Source organism: Esox lucius, chromosome 17, assembly GCF_011004845.1.
Source record: "Esox lucius isolate fEsoLuc1 chromosome 17, fEsoLuc1.pri, whole genome shotgun sequence".
Lineage (NCBI taxonomy): Eukaryota > Metazoa > Chordata > Actinopteri > Esociformes > Esocidae > Esox > Esox lucius.
Window position 1 is genome coordinate 25,893,814 of NC_047585.1, and position 20,816 is coordinate 25,914,629.

A 20,816-nucleotide genomic window follows, 5' to 3' on the forward strand; every position below is an offset into this window, starting at 1 on the left:
AGTGGATGTTGATGTGTAGATGTGTGTCTTAATAGTGGATGTTGATGTGTAGATGTGTGTCTTAACAGTGGATGTTGATGTGTAGATGTGTATGTCTTAACAGTGGATGTTGATGTGTAGATGTGTGTCTTAACAGTGGATGTAGATGTGTAGATGTGTGTGTCTTAACAGTGAATGTTGATGTGTAGATGTGTGTGTCTTAACAGTGGATGTTGATGTGTAGATGTGTGTGTCTTAACAGTGGATGTTGATGTGTAGATGTGTGTGTCTTAACAGTGGATGTTGATGTGTAGATGTGTGTGTCTTGACAGTGGATGTTGATGTGTAGATGTGTGTGTCTTAACAGTGGATGTTGATGTGTAGATATGTGTGTCTTAACAGTGGATGTTGATGTGTAGATGTGTGTGTCTTAACAGTGGATGTTGATGTGTAGATGTGTGTGTCTTAACAGTGGATGTTGATGTGTGTGTCTTAACAGTGGATGTAGATATGTGTGTCTTAACAGTGGATGTTGATGTGTGTGTCTTAACAGTGGATGTAGATATGTGTGTCTTAACAATGGATGTAGATATGTGTGTCTTAACAGTGGATGTAGATATGTGTGTCTTAACAGTGGATGTTGATGTGTGTGTCTTAACAGTGGATGTAGATATGTGTGTCTTAACAGTGGATGTTGATATGTGTGTCTTAACAGTGGATGTAGATATGTGTGTCTTAACAGTGGATGTTGATGTGTAGATGTGTGTGTCTTAACAGTGGATGTTGATGTGTAGATGTGTGTGTCTTAACAGTGGATGTAGATATGTGTGTCTTAACAGTGGATGTTGATGTGTGTGTCTTAACAGTGGATGTTGATGTGTGTGTCTTAACAGTGGATGTTGATGTGTAGATGTGTGTGTCTTAACAGTGGATGTTGATGTGTGTGTCTTAACAGTGGATGTAGACATGTGTGTCTTAACAGTGGATGTAGATGTGTGAGTCTTAACAGTGGATGTTAATGTGTGGTTAGACAGGATGTAAGTATGTGTGTTAAGACTGGATGTAGATGTGTGTGTGTCTTACGACTGGATATTGATGTGTGTCTCTTAAGACTAGATGTACGTGTGTGTGTTAAGAGTGGATGTAGTTGTGTTTCTTATGAATGGCTGTAGATGTGTGTCTTAAGACTTGATTTAGGTGTGTGTGTGTATGTGTGTGTAAGACTGGATGTAGGTGGTTTTGGATTTGCATTTCTTTGTGGCGTTGTTTCCCTGACAGCAACTGGATGGCTGGACTTAAACTTCACAGGCTAATAAGACCTGTGTGTGTGTTTTGAGTTTCAGTTTGTGTGCGTGTGAAAGTGTGTGTGAAGGCTATTGTTCAGCATATTCTTAACTTTACTGTAGGTACAAATCTAAATATGCTCCGGCTGCAATTAAGACTCCGTGAACACAATCATATTCACCACTTCAATACAAACTGTATACAGTGTATTTAATCAACGTGTGTGTGCACGTGTGTGTGTATATGTGTGTGTGTATGTGCAAGTGTGTATGTTTATGTAAGTGTTTTGTGCTTGTGTGGTGGCCGTCTCCTTGGAGGAGACATTGCTTTTGAACTTTTACCTACACATTCCAGTGAAGCTGCTTTGGATAGCGGAGACAGATTTGGGCGTAGGTCAACATTGTCTCCATTTCAGAATTAATAATCTGCAACCTACTGAACTGTATTGACTTACATGTGAGTGAAATAGTTTAATAAGAAATAATGATTATGTTAATGAGTGGTACTGTGTGTGTTTGGTGACTTCATGCCCCATCTGGACCACGTAAGGAGTGAACCTGCCTGAGGTCCACAGTAAGGGCTTAGAACCACAGCGGACAGTCTATCAGAGGAGAACCTCCATCCAGGCTTCTTCACACCTCTGTCTCCTGATCTTTCAGTTTCTCCTCCATCTCCGCCTGTTCCAAGCTTTTCAGCTTTTTCTTCCGTCGTCGCCGGCAGAAACCATTCAGACTACAGAAACAGGCAAATGTGAACTGGGGCATGGTCTGACGGAGACACGTGGTGTACCTGGAGAGAGAGAGGGACAGGGGGAGGACAGAGAAAGAGACAGAGTGGGCACGAGTGAGACAAAGACATGGGTAGAGAGACAAAGAGACAGAGGGAGAGAGAAAAAACAAGATAGAGACCCAAGAGGAGGTGTTAATGTATAATCATATTGATTGTCAGTCAATATTGGTGCACTTAACTAGTAAACAGTAATCTTATTCAGAATGCAAAAGAACACTCCAAAGATTTTCAGGCATTCAAGCTCAACTAAAGAAGCTCACACACACAAACTCAAACACATGCCATATTACCCCTGGAATGTGTGCTTAACCAAGGTAACCGTCTGGATGATATCCATGTGTGGACAAATTATGTAGAATAAGCAAAGAATTTGTTCTGTTAAATTTGTCTGGCTGTTGACAGTACAGATGAACTTTAGGATTTGTTCAATCTGTCACAAACAAACATAACATTTTGCTAAGACAATGGAACATCAAATTGTATTCCCCTTAAAAAATAAAAAAATTATAATCTTAACCTAACCTCAAAAACCTTAACACTAAATCTAGTGCAAATTCTTAAACCTAACCCCTAATGTCAAACCCTAAACATAATTCGAAACCCAATCCTAATTATAACTTTTTTTCTCTAGACCTAAACCTAACCCTTTATAATACTAATAATGTTCTGTCTTTTCACTTTTTTAAACATTTCCCTGGTTTAATCACAGTGTTGGGATATTTCTGTCCACATTTACTGTAGATAATAACCAAACACGTGCGCCTGCGCACACACGCACGCACACACACACTTTGAGTAGTAGATTGACAGTTTATCAATGTCTGTAACTCAAACAAGAGCGGCAAGGGCATTTTAATCCCATTTTAACCACCTGACTCCCGATAGCATTACAGGATTAATAACCAGACTGGTATGGTTTAGTTAAATCATGTATTGTGACGTTCCATTTGACTGATACACAAAGAACAAACACAGAAACAACCAGTGATATGCCGCTTAGACACTGGTGTTCTTGATTGACAGCTTCAGTAATATGCTCTTTATGATTTGACGTGGGGGTCCCTTTGTAGACAGCAGCCCACGGACGTTCCCTCGCCTCTGTTGTCATTTTAACTGTCACAGTCCTGTTACTCTCATCCGTGGATTGACAGTCACAGCTGCAGTAGGGTTTTGGATGGGTTGAGAAAGTACGGCGTTAACAGTTCTGCCTCCCTAAAACTAGCCAATCACATGGTGCCGTAACATTAGGAGACAGACGGTAAAACTGAGAGCTTCATTAGATACCACCCTGAGTCAGCAACAACAGTCCTCCGCTGGGGGTGTGTGTGTGTGTGTGTGTGTGCGCAAGAGGCATTAGGAAGTGTTGCTCTGTTCAACCTCTGTTCAACTGGGGCAATTAGCTTTAAGCCAGAGTCAGGACTGCCTACAGCAGAGAGAAGATGCCTCGGGGCTGAGTGTGTGTCTGGGTGGGTGTGTGCTATTGAGTTATGCTGCAGATTAGTTACAACCTCTCTGTCTCTAACCCTGACAACTTCCATCCCTCTCCTCTCTCTCTCTGCTCTCCCTCACTTCTCTCCCTCTCTCCTCTCCCTCACTTCTCTCCCTCTCTCCTCTCCCTCTCTCCTCTCCCTCACTTCTCTCCCTCTCTCCTCTCCCTCACTTCTCTCCCTCTCTCCTCTCCCTCTCTCCTCTCCCTCACTTCTCTCCCTCTCTCCTCTCCCTCACTTCTCTCCCTCTCTCCTCTCCCTCTCTCCTCTCCCTCTCTCCTCTCCCTCACTTCTCTCCCTCTCTCCTCTCCCTCTCTCCTCTCCCTCTCTCCTCTCCCTCACTTCTCTCCCTCTCTCCTCTCCCTCTCTCCTCTCCCTCACATCTCTCCCTCTCTCCCTCTCTCCTCTCCCGGTCTCCTCTCCCCTCCAGTTCCCCTTCGTTAGCAGATGTTGGACTTCAGATGCAATGGTTTTTGTTCCTGGTGTGTTGACATGGCAGAGGTTTCCACTCCGTACCCAATGGCTTTGGACCCTATGTGACATTAGAGAGAATCACATAGGAATAGAAAGCCATAGAACACATCAGCGGTGATATCACATAGGAATACATCGCCATAGAACACATCAGTGGTGATATCACATAGGAATAGATCGCCATAGAACACATCAGTGGTGATATCACATAGGAATAGAAAGCCATAGAACACATCAGTGGTGATATCACATAGGAATAGAACGCAATAGAACACATTAGTGGTGATATCACATAAGAATAGAAAGCCATAGAACACATCAGTGGTGATATCACATAGGAATAGAACGCAATAGAACACATCAGTGGTGATATCACATAGGAATAGAAAGCCATAGAACACAACTGTGGTGATATCACATAGGAATAGAACGCAATAGAACACATCAGTGGTGATATAAAAGTGAAATAGCTATGGGCACAACTCATCAAAGGTCATATGCATACTATACATTTAACACACTATGATAAACAATCCAATTAATAGATATGATCAGTTATGATCAGTTCTTTAGCTACTTCCTAAATACTTAGCTTGTATTGGACGAAACTCAGAGTGACTTTTGCTTCAGAATCAGTTTCACTTTGTAAGTATATTTTGGGATGCAGCCATAATCCCTGTCTGTCACATTTCTGTGGCCAATGACCTTGAGCCTTATTGGATCATTCACACAGGGGGATAACATTGCATAGATCTCATAGCACTAGTGGTTGCACTTTCTTAATGTATTCACTCCCCCACCAAAACCCTCCAGCTAATGCCAACCACGCACAGCTAATTGAGTGCAGAGAAAATCAAGGAGGGATTCCACCTGGATAGCCCTACCCCAAAGCAATGAGCTCAAACATCGCATCAGAGAGCTTCTTTACCCCACAAAAATTGACAATTCAAAGAGAAAGTGAACGCGTATATGCTTTTATTAGATGAAACAGTGTCCAAATTAATATGATATCAGGTTGATGTAAGAATTGTATGCACAATTTTGACCTAGAAGCTAGACTAGAGCCATCAAGTGTTCAGTGTTGCATTAATGAATGCCACTTTTGAAATAAATGACAGTAGCCAAACTATTAGTTTTCATCAGAACTAATGGCAGTGTCCAAGCTTCAGGAATCACAGAGATTCAATTCTTGATTCTATACTACTAGTATCCATCAGAACTAATAGCAGTGTCCAAGCTTCAGGAATCACAGAGGTTAAATTCTTGATTCTAACGCTTGTTGTCTGCACCATAACACACTGCTGCCGATCCCATCTGTATATGAGCAATGAGTCTCTATAAAAATATCTGAATGTTTCACGTTACTCCTTTGGTTTAATCCCTGTGGTTTGTAGCATTGCATTTAGTTTGCTAGTGCAAAAGAAGCCTTGCGGTTTGCCTTTCTGAACTCAGAAGATTTGTTTTGAACTCCTGTGGCTGTAGGCAACCATGAGTAAATGAGACAATCAGCCTGGGGAAATCTCACATTAATGTTATTATCATCATAATGGCTATATCCAAATCCAAGTAAATGCCAATAGGAAATGTCAAATAAATGGAACGATGCAACTATTCACTGTCATTACAGTTCCTGAGTTAATGTGACTGAGCTGAAATCTTAGCTAGCCTACATATCAAACAATTAGATAGAATGGACATACCGTCCTTTTACATAGCAAGAATGCAAAACAACCCAACACCTGGGTCACAAAATTATATTACAACCAGATCATCTTTGTGTCTAAAATAAATCTTCTAGTGGAATTTATATAATGTATAATTTTAATTATTTAATTGTTATTTTTGTAAGTTGGGAGCATTCTTTAAAAATGGCATGGGATGCAGTGCTTCATGATGAATTCTGACACAAGACTGGTCTCCACTATCGCGTTGAGTGGAACATTTGCCATTTACCTGTGAGTGTGTTAATGATACAGCACTGTGCCTTGCACCCAACGATTCCGTGGAGTATTTTCATACCAGTCAGCCCCATTTCCTAGATAGTGTCGCCCGCCAGCCCAGACTCATGGGACTCCCGGGGAAACAGGAGTGAGTGAACCACCCAGACAGCCACCTCACCAATCCACGGACTTAATGAGTATCCTTTCCCTTCAACCTTAGTGTTTCGGTCAAAATAAATGTGTGTGTTGTGTTTTCCCATTCCGAGCAGGGAGATACAATAAGACTTTATCACACCCTGTCTTCCCAACCATCCTGTTTGACCTTCAACCCTTCCAGAGGGATCTAATGCCCCAGGTTCATTCTGATTGGACACGAACACTCATTATCCTCCACCTAAGATCTGAGATTGTGATGTATTATTCTCCTTTGCTCTCTTTATCTCTCCTCCCTCCTTGCTCCTCCTCCTCTTCACTGTCATCTTCACCCTTCATGCTCCACTTTACTGTCTATAAGGTCTCTCTCCTTTCTTCTCCTCAGTATTAAATATATTATCCCTTTGTCCTCTCTTTGTGTGAACTAGTCATCGCCGTCTCCTATCGTATCTACAGTGAAGTCAATGTTGGTGGTATCAGGCGATGCATAAGAGGAGAGTAAAAGCAGACTGAAAACCCTCTCAATTATTAATAGTTTAGATATGGATGAGTCAACAATCACAGGCCGAGGAGAGGTAATAACACACACACACAGGCAAGAATCCACACATCCACTCACTCAGTCACATGCACAAACACACACACACACATACACACACACACACAAGCATGAATCCATCAACGTATGGCATGTACATGCATGCGCACGCACACAGTTGGGTTATTCCCTCCGAAGGTTGATTTCACAGAACAAGGACCTGTTCTGTAGTTTGGGAGAAAAGCTTGTTGTTCGAAGTGCTAGAGTTTCAGTTGGGTATAGAGGAAGAGAGAGGGAGAGAAGGAAGAAGGACCTGGAATATCACGACCTAAAACTGAAAGGGGTTAATTAAGAGAGAGTTGAGATGAACTGAAAGAGGAGGGAAGAGAGGGCATTGTTGAGCTTTAATCAAAGAGTATGTTTGTAGTCTAAACTGGTTGAATTGTGTGAGTGTGTGTATGTGCGTTTTTGTATTTATAAAAATCTAATCCAAAGGATTCTGAAAAGGATCCCACACTAAGCCACTTCTTCCCACTTCAACCGCTCAGTTCTGTGTGTGTGTGTGTGTGTGTGTGAATTGATACCACAGTCTCAAGTCACATCATCACCCATTAAAACTGATCTCACCTTGTCTAAAAGTCACATATTGCCACCCATCACAGTACCAATCAAAATGAGGTTCAGGAGTGCAGCAAGCTGTCTGCTCGCTCTGTGAAAATTGGCTGGAATTGAATGTCTTATACTCTTATTTCCTCTTCTAAAACAGTTGTCTTCAGAAGGTGGGACCTTTAAATTTAAAACTGATTTTAGACAGACGTTCATGAGACCTGAGTGCGCATATAGTTTTATAGCGTTCACTACTGCCCCTGTTGACCAGTTTACAATAGTCATACAGAGACATTTTACCCACCCGGACTAACATCTGTACTGACGTTTATCTGCTGTGACAGACTTGTGTGTGTGTGCACGCGTGTGTGTGTGTGTGTGTGTGTATGCCAATAAGATGAGGCATTGTTTAGTGACATCATTTGAGTGACATCATTCTAAAGCTGATCCCGACTGTCAACAGCCAGAGAAGTTTAACACAACAGAAAGTGTGTTAGCTCATTCTGCATGATAAATCCTCTCAGACATATTCCAGCTAACTGCCTTCACTAGGCCACCTGACTTCCTGTGTCTTCGTGGAGGGGTAAGACCGTGAGACAAGTGTTGGTGCACGGTCACTATTTCCATAACCCGTTGTGACCAAAAAAAAAACTTGATTCCATTTTGATTTAAGCTGCATTGTCGCCCCATTCCAAGCACAACGAAAAACAAATCAAACAAGAAAGGGATTCCCACCATGCCGGTCCCTCTGTCCCATTCCCCCTCATCATCCATCCCTCGCTCCATCCCTCATCATCCATCCCTCGCTCCATCCCTCCCTCCATCCCTCGCTCCATCCCTCATCATCCATCCCTCGCTCCATCCCTCATCATCCATCCCTCGCTCCATCCCTCATCATCCATCCCTCGCTCCATCCCTCATCATCCATCCCTCGCTCCATCCCTCATCATCCATCCCTCGCTCCATCCCTCCCTCCATCCCTCGCTCCATCCCTCCCTCAGTTCAGAAATCCATTCCTCTCCTGTGGAGGAAAGGGAGACATGAGCGGTGCCCTGCTGAAGTGACAATAGAGCTTTGAAATGATATAAAGACCTGCAGACATGGAATCCTAACCATCTTTGCTCCTGGTGACAGAGGAGGCAGATCAAGGGGGGGAGAAGGGGAGGATGGGTAAAACAAGTAGGAATTGAAAGGAGGTGAAGACATGAGATTAGGGGTTTGAGGAGGGGAAGCCAGGGGCGGAGTGGAGGAGTTTTATGAGCCAAGAATCCCCAAATATCTTCAGTGACACATTGGGGTCAAATGTGACATCCTGTCTTCCAGACAGATGCCAAGCAGTTTCATCACTACAGAGATGACAGAGATTAGTTCAGTCTTCTGCTTAAATACCCTCTGCATTCAAAGACATGCACACACACACACACACACACAGTCGCATAGCCTTGTATTTCTATCCTTTTGGGGACCAGAAAACAAAAAAATATTTTCCTTGAATCTGATCCTAACCCTATACCCAACCTTAACCTCAATAAATTACAATTTATCACTAAACTTAAGGCCTAGGCCTAATGTCTAACCATAAACTCTTACCCATAATGCCTAAACCTAAAGTAACCACAATTCTAAACCTAACTGAAAATTGACTTTGACCTCATGGGGACTGGCAGACGTTTTTAATAAGGGCAGATTTTTCATGTTTTACAATACTTCTGAGGTCCTAATTCCATCTGTAAAACAGTGTGTGTGTCTTTTTTTGTGGATCAGAAAAATGATTTCCTGTTTTTCCTTTCCTCTAACCCTAGAGCTTAACCTATAACTAACACCAGTTCTAACACTAACATCGATGGTAAGTTATAATCCCAAATACCTGGACCGCAAATGGCCATATTCCTTCAGTGGGCTAAACAACCTTGCAGAGTCAGGTATTCCTATCTTACTGGGGACTTCTCATCTCCAGAGGTATATAGTGTACTCTACCTCCATATAACAGACCACACCAGATCCTCTACCTCCATGAAACAGACCACACCAGATCCTCTTCCTCCATAAAACAGACCACACCAGATCCTCTACCTCCATATAACAGACCACACCAGATCCTTTACCTCCATATAATAGACCAAAACCGATCCTCTACCTCCATATAACAGACCACACCAGATCCTTTACCTCCCTATTACAGACCAAACCAGATCCTCTACCTCCATAAAACAGACCACACCAGATCCTCTACCTCCCTATTACAGACCAAACCAGGTCCTCTACCTCCATAAAACAGACCACACCAGATCCTTTACCTCCCTATTACAGACCAAACCAGGTCCTATACCTCCATAAAACAGACCACACCAGAACCTCTACCTCCATATAACAGACCACACCAGATCCTCTACCTACATATAACAGACCACACCAGATCCTCTACTTCCATAAAACAGAAAAAATTCTAGCTGCTATATCTAGAACAGGAGAAAGACAGTAAAACAGCTAGGCACGTAGTATTTGTTTACTAAGGAAAATGAAGACTTTTTTAATGTATGAGCATACACTACGTAGCATTGTAACATGAAATGGTTGAAAGAAGCATGCCCCCAGATCAAATAAATATCAGAAATATTATATATTAATCATGTCGGGAGGAATTAATACTTTTATATTTTTTGCAGGTAGTGGTTTGGCTTTTGGAACAAAGCTATATGGGCAGGTCGGGTTGGGGAGGAAAAGTCTGTCCTTTTGTCGATTGTCAGGTGGTTCTCTAAATAGATTATGTCAAGGCGGCACGGGTGTGTTTTCACCAAAACTGACCTGTGCAGGACTCTACTGGAAAGGTGATATGACCGTCCATATCTGTTATTTACCTATGTCAAGAATCTATCCATAAAGGTATACAATTCCTGAAATATACTCTCCTAAAACCCCTTCCCATGTGGAAATCTAATATATGTATGTAACTTATATGTCTTATATGTTGTAATATATGGCCATATTAGATTTCCGTATGGGTTCATACACCTGGTTCTGCTCTTTGCTTCACTCTCGTCTCTCCTGACTCTTTCCTTATCTTCATTCTCTTCTCTTTCGACCCCAGTCTCTCAGACCCACCCCCTCTTTTCAAACACAGAGCTTTCTGTGTATTAGACACAGGTACCCCCCCCCCCCCCCCCCCACGTTGTCTCTGCCGGCTCAGTAAAGGTAGAAGGACAGGAACTGGGAACAGTTTTAGTTGTTCAAACAGCATTAGCAAATGAGAGTCGGGCTAGAAGGATAGAGCTCTATAGTTATAGGGAGCAGCGTTGGGAATTATTAAGGAGTGTCATATATAGAGAAGAGGGAAAGGATCACGTGTTAACCAGATGGGGCATTTCAGGTGTATTAGAGTGAGGCACAGGATAGCTTGCGGGGGGGGGGGGGTTGTGAAGGGGGGTCATCAGGTGTTGATGGGTCCGAGTCACGTCTCGCTGTCTCTCAGACCTGCTAACAAAGACCTTATTCACGTAACAACACAGGGGCTTTCTCTCTACCGGGGACACACACACATGCTTGCGTGCCCGCACTCTGTGAACACATTATCCCACACACAGACTAACTCTTCCCTACTGTGGGTAGAAGGTAGACACATACACACACTCTGCTCTCAGTCAGAGGATTACCACACAGTATGACAGAGGACTCCCAGGACCTTAGTGAACCCTGTCATTACATTAGCATGTACACCTGGTGGGCTACTGAGTATGACGCTGAATATGGGCTAACACCAACTAACGACATGGGGCACTGGTAGGTGACCCAACACATTCTCCATCAGACAGTTGATTGCCCTGCAGCTGCAGAGGTAACGGCCACACTGGAATGTCTGAAACAGGGTTTCAGAGAAAGGTATCTAGTGGAGGAATTACCGGAATTACCTGAGTCTGGGTAGAGAGACAAAGAGAGGTCACAGTGATCTCAGAGAGGAAGAAGGCAAGGGAGGGGGGTAGAAATAACGGAAGGGGAGGGAGACAGGAAGGAGGGGAGGCAGAGAATAAGGAAGGGAGGGGAGAGGAGCAGAGGCAGAGAAGTAAAGGAAAGAAAATGACTTGTGAATGAGGAATTGGCCTCAGCTCAGCATAGATCTCTATAAGAAGGGAAGAAAAGAGAATAAAAAAGCAGTAGAGCTCGACCAGAAGAGGGAGAGAGAGAGGGCACCCTGCCCCAGATAGCTCTCTATAGGCTGCTCACAATGCAGACATGGCAGTAGGCCACGTAGAATAAGAGAAAGGAGGTGGTGGAGGGAATGAGAAGAAAGATTAATATAAAAAGCTAGAGAAAAGACTGTTGATCGCAGGATGTTAACGGGTAGCCCCGGCTCCTTATGCAAAATGCATGAAGTCACGCAAACACCCACGCACCTGTGCACAGACACACACACACACACACACACACACACACACACAAACATGTTAAAACTGCCACTAACCCTTCTGCCACAGTGTTGTAATGATCCCCTCTCCTCTTCTTCTTCCAAGTGTTCTAAACAAATGTTTACTTTGCCTAAAACTTAATTATGCTGCTGCTGAAACACTCCTGCCCTGGACACCAAATGAAGAATGAAGACTTTTGAAATAACTAAAAAAAAGGAATCAGGAGGACGGGGGAGAGAGAGAAAAAGAGGGACGGAACAGTTATGGAGGAGGAGAGAACTATAAAAATCCCCCTACTAATCAGGGCATCCTTCTTGTCAATCTCTCTCAGCAACCTCTACCACGCAATCAAATCTACTGTACAAAACATAGCCCTGACCTACACTACTGTACAGTACTACCACACACAGCCCTGACCTACACTACTGTACAGTACTACCACACACAGCCCTGACCTACACTACTGTACAGTACTACCACACACAGCCCTGACCTACACTACTGTACAGCACTACCACATAGCTCTGACCTACACTACAGTACAGTACTACCACACACAGCCCTGACCTACACTACTGTACAGTCCTACCACACACAGCCCTGACCTACACAACTATAAAAATCCCCCTTCTAATCAGGGCATACTTCTTGTCAATTTCTCTCAGCAACCTCTACCACGCAATCAAATCTACTGTACAAAACATAGCCCTGACCTACACTACTGTACAGTACTACCACACACAGCCCTGACCTACACTACTGTACAGTACTACCACACACAGCCCTGACCTACACTACTGTACAGCACTACCACATAGCTCTGACCTACACTACAGTACAGCACTACCACACATAGCCCTGACCTACACTACTGTACAGTACTACCACACACAGCCCTGACCTACACTACTGTACAGTACTACCACACAGCCCTGACCAACACTACTGTACAGTACTACCACACAGCCCTGACCAACACTACTGCACAGTACTACCACACAGCTCTGACCTACATTACTGTACAGTACTAAAACACACAGACCTGACCTACACTACTGTACAGTACTACCACATAGCTCTGACCTACACTACTGTACAGTACTACCACACAGCCCTGACCTACATTACTGTACAGTACTACCACACACAGCCCTGACCTACAGTACTACCACACACAGCCCTGACCTACACTACTGTAAAGTACTACCACACACAGCTCTGACCTACACTATAGTACAGTACTACCACATAGCCCTGACCTACACTACTGGACAGTACTACCACACATAGCCATGATCTACGCTACAGTACAGTACTACCACACACAGCCCTGACCTACAGTATTGTACTGTACAACCACACACAGCCCAGACCTACACTACTGTTCAGTACTACCACACACAGACCTGACCTACAGTATTGTACAGTACTACCACACACATCTCTGACCTACAGTACTGTACAGTACTACCACACACAGCCCTGACCTACACTACTGTACAGTACTACCACATAGCTCTGACCTACACTACTGTACAGTACTACCACACAGCCCTGACCTACATTACTGTACAGTACTACCACACACAGCCCTGACCTACAGTACTACCACACACAGCCCTGACCTACACTACTGTAAAGTACTACCACACACAGCTCTGACCTACACTATAGTACAGTACTACCACATAGCCCTGACCTACACTACTGGACAGTACTACCACACATAGCCATGATCTACGCTACAGTACAGTACTACCACACACAGCCCTGACCTACAGTATTGTACTGTACAACCACACACAGCCCAGACCTACACTACTGTTCAGTACTACCACACACAGACCTGACCTACAGTATTGTACAGTACTACCACACACATCTCTGACCTACAGTACTGTACAGTACTACCACACACAGCCCTGACCTACACTACTGTACAGTACTACCACACAGCTCTGACCTACACTACTGTACAGTACTACCACACAGCTCTGACCTACACTACTGTACAGTGCTACCACACAGCCCTGACCAACACTACTGCACAGTACTACCACACAGCTCTGACCTACACTACTGTACAGTACTACCACACACAGCCCTGACCTACAGTACTGTACAGTACTACCACACAGCTCTGACCTACACTGCAGTACAGTACTACCACCCACAGCCCTGACGTACACTACTGTACAGTACTACCACACACAGCTCTGACCTACACTACTGTACAGTACTACCACACACAGCCCTGACCTACACTACTGTACAGTACTACCACACACAGCCCTGATCTACACTACTGTACAGTACTACCACAGACAGCCCTGACCTACACTACTGTACAGTACTACCACACACAGCCCTGACCTACACAACTATAAAGATCCCCCTGCTAATCAGGGCATCCTTCTTCTCAATCTCTCTCAGCAACCTCTACAACGCAATCAAATCTACTGTACAAAACATAGCCCTGACCTACACTACTCTACAGTACTACCACACACAGCCCTGACTTACACTACTGTACACTACTACCACACACAGCCCTGACCTAAACTACTGTACCCTACTACCACACACAGCTCTGACCTACAGTACTGTACAGTACTACCACACACATACCTGACCTACACTACTGTACCCTACTACCACACACAGCTCTGACCTACACTACTGTACAGTACTACCACACACAGACCTGACCTACACTACTGTACCCTACTACCACACACAGCTCTGACCTACACTACTGTACAGTACTACCACACACAGCCCTGACCTACACTACTGTACAGTACTACCACACACAGACCTGACCTACACTATTGTACCCTACCACCACACACAGCTCTGACCTACACTACTGTACAGTACTACCACACAGCCCTGACCAACACTACTGCACAGTACTACCACACAGCTCTGACCTACAGTACTGTACAGTACTACCACACAGCCCAGACCTACACTAATGTACACTACTACCACACACAGCCCTGACCTACACTACTGAACAGTACTACCACACACAGCCCTGACCTAGACTGGCACATGCTGCTGGCTGGTATTCTGTGCTAATCCATAGCCCTCCCACCAGCTGACCTGATTGGCTGATGACAGCTCATTAATCATAATACTGCACCTGCAGAGGGCCTAAGAGGTATTTCAAATATTATTTTAGTGTGTGTGTGTGTGTCAACCTGATAATCCAGCTTCATCCATTCCAACACCACCTTTGCAACATATTACACATTATCTCACCTGGTGATAGACAAAGGCAGATGGAGAAGGGAGTAGGCGTGGATGGGAGGAGGAGGAGAAGGGGGGGTGATGAGGCGGAGGGAGTGGGGGGAATGAGGAGGGAGGGGAGGAAGAGGAGGAAGAGGGGTGGAGGTTAGAAGGAGGGGGTGAGGGACGGAAGATGTCGAACGGGTGAGGGGGAGGTGGAAGAGGGGGTGGTGGGGAGGAGGCGGTAGAAGAGGGAGTCGGGGGGCGTTGAGGAGGATCCACTGCTAAATGTTATATTGCCTCTGTGTCACTGCACCATCACTTCATTAGTATGCCTCACATTATCACTGTGGATGAGGCAGACATCATTACTGATGGGGCAGCGGCTACCAACGGAACCCCACACTCTCTACCTGGCTCCAGTGGTGAAGAGAGAGCATGTGAACAAATGCCTTTTCCTCTGTCCCCTGATCCCTCGCTCTCTGCTGAGAGGGGGGAGGATGTGAATGGAGGAGTTTTGGCTTCAGTCACACACGCTCTGAAGAACACTCACTGGCCTTTACCATTTCATTCTCCTGTTTCTATCAATTTTTTCTCTTTTCTCTCAGTCCTTTGTCATGATCCCATTCAGTTACAACAGGTGTCTACATCTGCCCCCAGCACCATGCCTGAGCCAGAGACGCTGGAGCCCTCTGTAATCCTCATCTCCAGCCTATAGATTTGATCTCAGCTAGACAATCTGAACTAGACAATAAGACTAGGCACTCACTGCTCCTGAAAGCACCTGGATGTTTGAAACTTAAACCGTAAAACTCACTTTCCGAATGAGCCAGGCTCCAAATGAACAATCAGATAGTGAATAGTGTGTGCATGTGTTTTTCAGGGTGTCTATGGGGGTAGTTACAACAGTAGCTCACTGCTCCGTCCTGATTTAGAATTACATCTATTCTGGTTCACCCCCGGGAAATACTTAAATGTGCTGTGGAATTTATATGTGTGTGTGTGTGTGTGTGTGTGTGTCTACAAGCTTAATGTGAAATAGCAGGGAGTGAGGCTAAAGCCATGGTCAGTAATTCATAATCAGAGCACGTATAGTTCCAACCAACCAATGCCTCTACACACACACCCACACACACACAAATACTCACACACAAATACTCACAATCACACACATCTACACAAGGACAGTCACACACACACACACACACACACACACACACTGGCCTTAGGTGACACTAAACACAGAGGAAGATATGATAGTGATAAGGATCGGTGCGCACTCACCTCAGGCTTCCCTTTGCTCCGCGCCTTCACTGCAGAATGGATTTGTTCCCTTTCACACACACAAACTAACAGACTGGGCTGTGTGTGAAAAATGAGACTGGGCGAGAGGGAGGTGTCAGGAGTGGGGCGAGGAGGCAAGGAGGTGTAACAGAGGGAGCAAGCCAGAGGGGGAAAAAAGAAAGAGAAAAGGAGAAATGGAGAGGAAAAGAGAGGGGGATGGACAGGAGAGATATAAGACAGATGAGAAAGATGGGAAAGGGGAGAGAGAGTGTGTGGGGGGGGGTAGGATTGATGGAGGAGAGGAGAAATGGGAGGGAGAGAAAAAAGAGGAGGCAGACTTTTTTTAAATTCTGAGAACGGGTTCCAGATAAAGCCAAGTTTCTACCGTTCAACCTTTGTGTATTTGTATTTTTGTAATTGGTGCTCTGTCCTAAGAGAGAAACAGGAAAGCGAAGAGAATCGAGTGGCTGACATGTTCCAGAAGCTTGCATGTTTTTAGGTCCATTCCCTCATCAATCTTTTGCATTTGTCAGTCAGTGTGTTGTTCTGCGGTTGTGAAGGGACCCAGTGTGTTCTCTTCTCACCTCTTATCGCTCGTGTTTGTGTCCATCCACAGGACTGGTTAGGCTTCAGGTCAAAACGGGATTTTTTTTCTTCCTTCACATATTTTTCTTTCTACTTTGTTCTACCATTTTGGGAATGGTTTCTGTCCCTCTCACCGTAACTTTCATGTTAAACTATTCTGTCCAAGCCAGTCCAGTTGACAAGACATCATCTTGTGTGGTACATAACCCTCCCAAACACCTGAGGGACAACTCAGAAATTCCTCATACACAAACACACGCAAACACACACATCCACACATGCACACTCACACAAGCTCCAGGTGTAAAGGATTGGGAGATCTCACTCTTCTGGCTCCGACACAGAAAAGCCAATCTCCACGACCAATTATTTTGCTCTCAAAAGGATGAAGAGAAGGAGAGTGGAGGGAGGGAGAGAAGGAAGGAGAAAAAGGGTCTTTGAGTGTTTGCACGGAGGGGAATTAATTAGAATGAAAAGCCAGAGAGAGCGCGTCTCTCTCTTCTCCGCTGGAGTCCTGAGAATACTCCATAATTAGCCAGAGTCCCAAACACAGCCGAAAGACAGTGCTGGGCAGAGAGAAAGGGAAAGAGGGAAAAGAGAGAGAAAGAAAAAAGAAAAAAAAGAGAAAAAGCAGGAGAGAGATTAATCCAAAATGAAAAACGCTGAAGGGACATACAGGGGCTGATGTTGTTAGGGAAATTACTTGGAGTTTCTTCTTCTAACATACCCCTCAGGCAGGCTGGCTGTTCCTTTCTTCTTTCTTGGTCTTTTTCCTCACTCCTCCACTGCTCCCTCTGTCCGTCCGTGGAGATAATCCATACGGGATGCAGGAAAGTCCGGATGGAACGGACACAGTTCGCTCCTGCTCTCTTTCTCCTCTCTCGTTCCTCTCTACTTCTTCCAGCTTGTTGGCCGATCATTTTCCTCTCCACGGTGGTGACACAGAGCATGTGGGATAGAAGAGCGTGGGGGCTGCAGGGAAATAACGAGGGATGGATGGAACGAGAAAGAATGAGACAGAGGTAGATGGAGTAATGACAATAGGAGATGAAGGCATAGAGCCTGGTGGAGGCTGTGATGAGCATCGGTCTGTGTGTGTGTGTGTGTGTGGGGGTGGACACACCTCCACCTCCGTTTCAATGAAGAAGAGGAGGAGAAAGAAAAAGGTTGGATGGTGAATCAGCCGACTGCCTCGTTCCTTCTCTTTATGTCCTCCTCCCTCTCTCTCCTCTCAACTCCCTTTCTCTGCTATCCCTCTCTCCTCCCCCTCTCCTCTCTCCTCCCTCTTTATGCTTCCCTCCCTCTCTACACTCTCCTCCCTCTCTCCGCTCTACCTTTCTCCTCTCTTCTTCTTGCGTCCTCTCCTCCCTCTCTCTGCTCTCCTCCTTTTCTCTGCTGTTTTCTCTCCACTCTGCGCTTAAAGAACAGAAACGTCTCATGCTCACAGAATACCCCTTCTTCTCTGTAAGACAGACAGAGACACACACACACACACTGAGATTATTGCCATTCACTGGTTTTCAGTGTGACACGCTTGGCTAACACACTCACAAAGCCAGAGCAGAGCGAGGAGTAGAATCTTAATAGAGGGAGGTAGATAGAGGAGTTGAGGGGGAAAGAAAAAGAGAAAAGTGACAGAAGGAGGAGGTATATCAGACTAGCAGGTGTCCTCTACTTTCTTCTTCAGTCAGTCAACAGACTTTCATTCTTGGCTGGTTTGCATTGTTTGTTTGTGTGAAGTGTGTATACATGTTTGTGTGTGGGAAGTGTGTGTGTGATGTGTGTGCGTATGTTTGTGTGTGGGAAGAATGTGTGTGTGGAGCGTGCGTGTATGCTTGTGTGTGGGATGAATGTGTGTGTGAGAAGTGTGAGTGTATTGCTGCTTGTATATGTGTGTGAGTGCAAAAAGTTATCACAAACTCGGGTCATTATCATTATTTTAATTAACCTAATGTATTTTAAGGTGGACAATTGTTTATGGGGTAATGTGAAAGGATGACATCTCTAACAGTTTCAACTATGGTATTTGCTCATACTGGTTATGAGTTAGGTTTAAGATAAGTAAGTGATATTGTTATTTTGGATATTAGAACTAATAGTTTGATGTGCCTTATTTATCAGTGGAACCAAAGATGCAGTGCGTTCATAGTGAGGATCAGAATTCAAAAGTCCACAATACAACTACAGAAAACCAAGCCCGCTGTTCCCTTCTAAGGCTGGTTTTGGCTTCAGTTTAGGTTTAGAGTGTGGGTTAGAATTAGTGTGAGTTAGAGTACTGCATTTATCCAGATGATAAATTATGTTTAATAACATTGACTAAATATGTAAATACTATTTTCTATTGACACTATGTATTGAGAATCCCTTGCTGGGCCAGAGTCATGTGATAAGACTCAATACTTTGGCCTCCTGTTCTGGGTGGAGTATTTATACTATGTACTATGGTATTTATAACATCACTGACTATGTTGTTTACCTGGTAATTAACATCCCCACTGAACAAGTGCTGTTGCTGGTGAAGGTAGAATTTCTGAGGTGCCAGTGAGGTGTTTTTCGTTTAGCTTCCTAACTCAAATGTATTTTTCTGTTTTTCTTTATACATTTAGCAAACCCAGACTTCATATATAACCACTTATCCCACTCCAATACATACTGAGCAATATATTGTCTTTAGACTTCAGGAAAGTGTACCATATAAACCCAGGAAGTTGGGGGGCAACAGTAAAGAGTTTCACGCATTTTGCATGGTAAATGTTTTATCTCTGATGCAAATCTGGTCAAGTCTTGTTCAACTAGATAAAATAAACAAATTGTAAAGACAGTCTTAACTTAGGGGTTAGGGATGGTATTTTGGGGTTACAGTTAGGTTCAGAGTTAAGTTTAGGCATAAAAGTTTACTGAGGTTAAGTTCAGTGTTAGTTTAGGGTTCGGTTTTGGGTAAGGATAGGGTTATGGCTATGGAAACGGGTTCAGTAAATGGATTAGTATCCTGGGGTAGAACTAATTTCCCCATGTGTGTGTTTGTTTGTGTACATCTGTGTGTATGTGTGTGTCTGTGTGAGAGTCCCTTTGTGGTAAGCTGGACTCAAATAAATATTCATAATTTTCTCATTTGACATGCGTGTGTGGTTGTTTGCGTATGTGTGTCTGTGTGTGTGTGTGTGTGCATGACAACTCTGCTTTTCTTAAATGCCAGATAGAGCAAGGCCATCACCATCACACCCCCACACCTTGTGGGCTTATGGGTAATACTGCTATTAAAAATCATGATGATTGGCTACTGAGAAGCCAGTGCCCTTTTCCTCTGGTATGATTGACAGGAGTGAGGGGGTTCTGGGAAAAAATTGGTCTGTTTGTGTGTGTCTTTGTGTGTGTGTATTTCTTCCAAACAGTTTTTTACTCAGAGATTGCAAAAGGAATAAATCTGTCCAAAAGAAAATGTCCAAATTGTTTTCCTGTCACAGTGGCACATATCCTGGCACATAGGCCTCGACCCCTCTCAACAGTCCAGCTGTGAATGTGTGTGTGAGTGTGTTGGGGTGGACAGTATGGTGTGGTCACCTGTGTGGCTGTGTATGTTTGTATGTGACAGATTTACATCTATATGTACATATGAGTATCTGACATCCCCACAAAGAATTAAAACCTGAAAAAAGGTCTTTTAGCAGATCCCTACAAGAAAAAATTAGATTTCTCGCTTAGAGGTTAGTTTTTGAAGTAGCTTAGGTTTAGTTAGGTTATTGAGGTTTATGGCTAGGTTAAAGTTAGGTTATTGAGGTTTATGGCTAGGTTAAAGTTAGGTTATGGAGGTTTATGGCTAGGTTAAAGTTAGGTTATGGAGGTTTATGGCTAGGTTAAAGTTAGGTTATTGAGGTTTATGGCTAGGTTAAAGCTAGGTTATTGAGATTACGGTTAGGGTTAGTCAGGCCCGGTTCCATGGGGTGGCAATGCCGGCCCTGGGGTTAGTGCTAGGGAATAAGGATCATGGTTCCATTTAGCAGTTGTAGACTCAACTTTAATGTGAGGGTATTTTCGTCCATATTAAGTGAACCATTTAAACATG

General features: G+C 44.1%; 1 long non-coding RNA gene across 3 annotated transcripts; it reads right to left on the reverse strand.

Annotated features, from left to right (window-relative positions):
• Window positions 1-1,456: 1,456 nt before the first annotated feature.
• LOC105025451 lies at window positions 1,457-18,015 on the reverse strand. Of its 3 annotated transcripts, none has more exons than XR_002198035.3 (4): window positions 17,877-18,015; window positions 17,481-17,725; window positions 16,169-17,319; window positions 1,457-2,052 (listed from the first exon to the last, which is right to left on the reverse strand). It is a non-coding gene; the product is annotated as an uncharacterized LOC105025451 (long non-coding RNA). The 3 variants fall into 3 exon arrangements; XR_829130.5 differs by having other exon boundaries at window positions 16,169-16,265; window positions 16,753-17,319; window positions 17,481-18,015; XR_002198034.3 differs by having other exon boundaries at window positions 17,481-18,015.
• Between the last annotated feature and the right edge of the window lie 2,801 nt (window positions 18,016-20,816).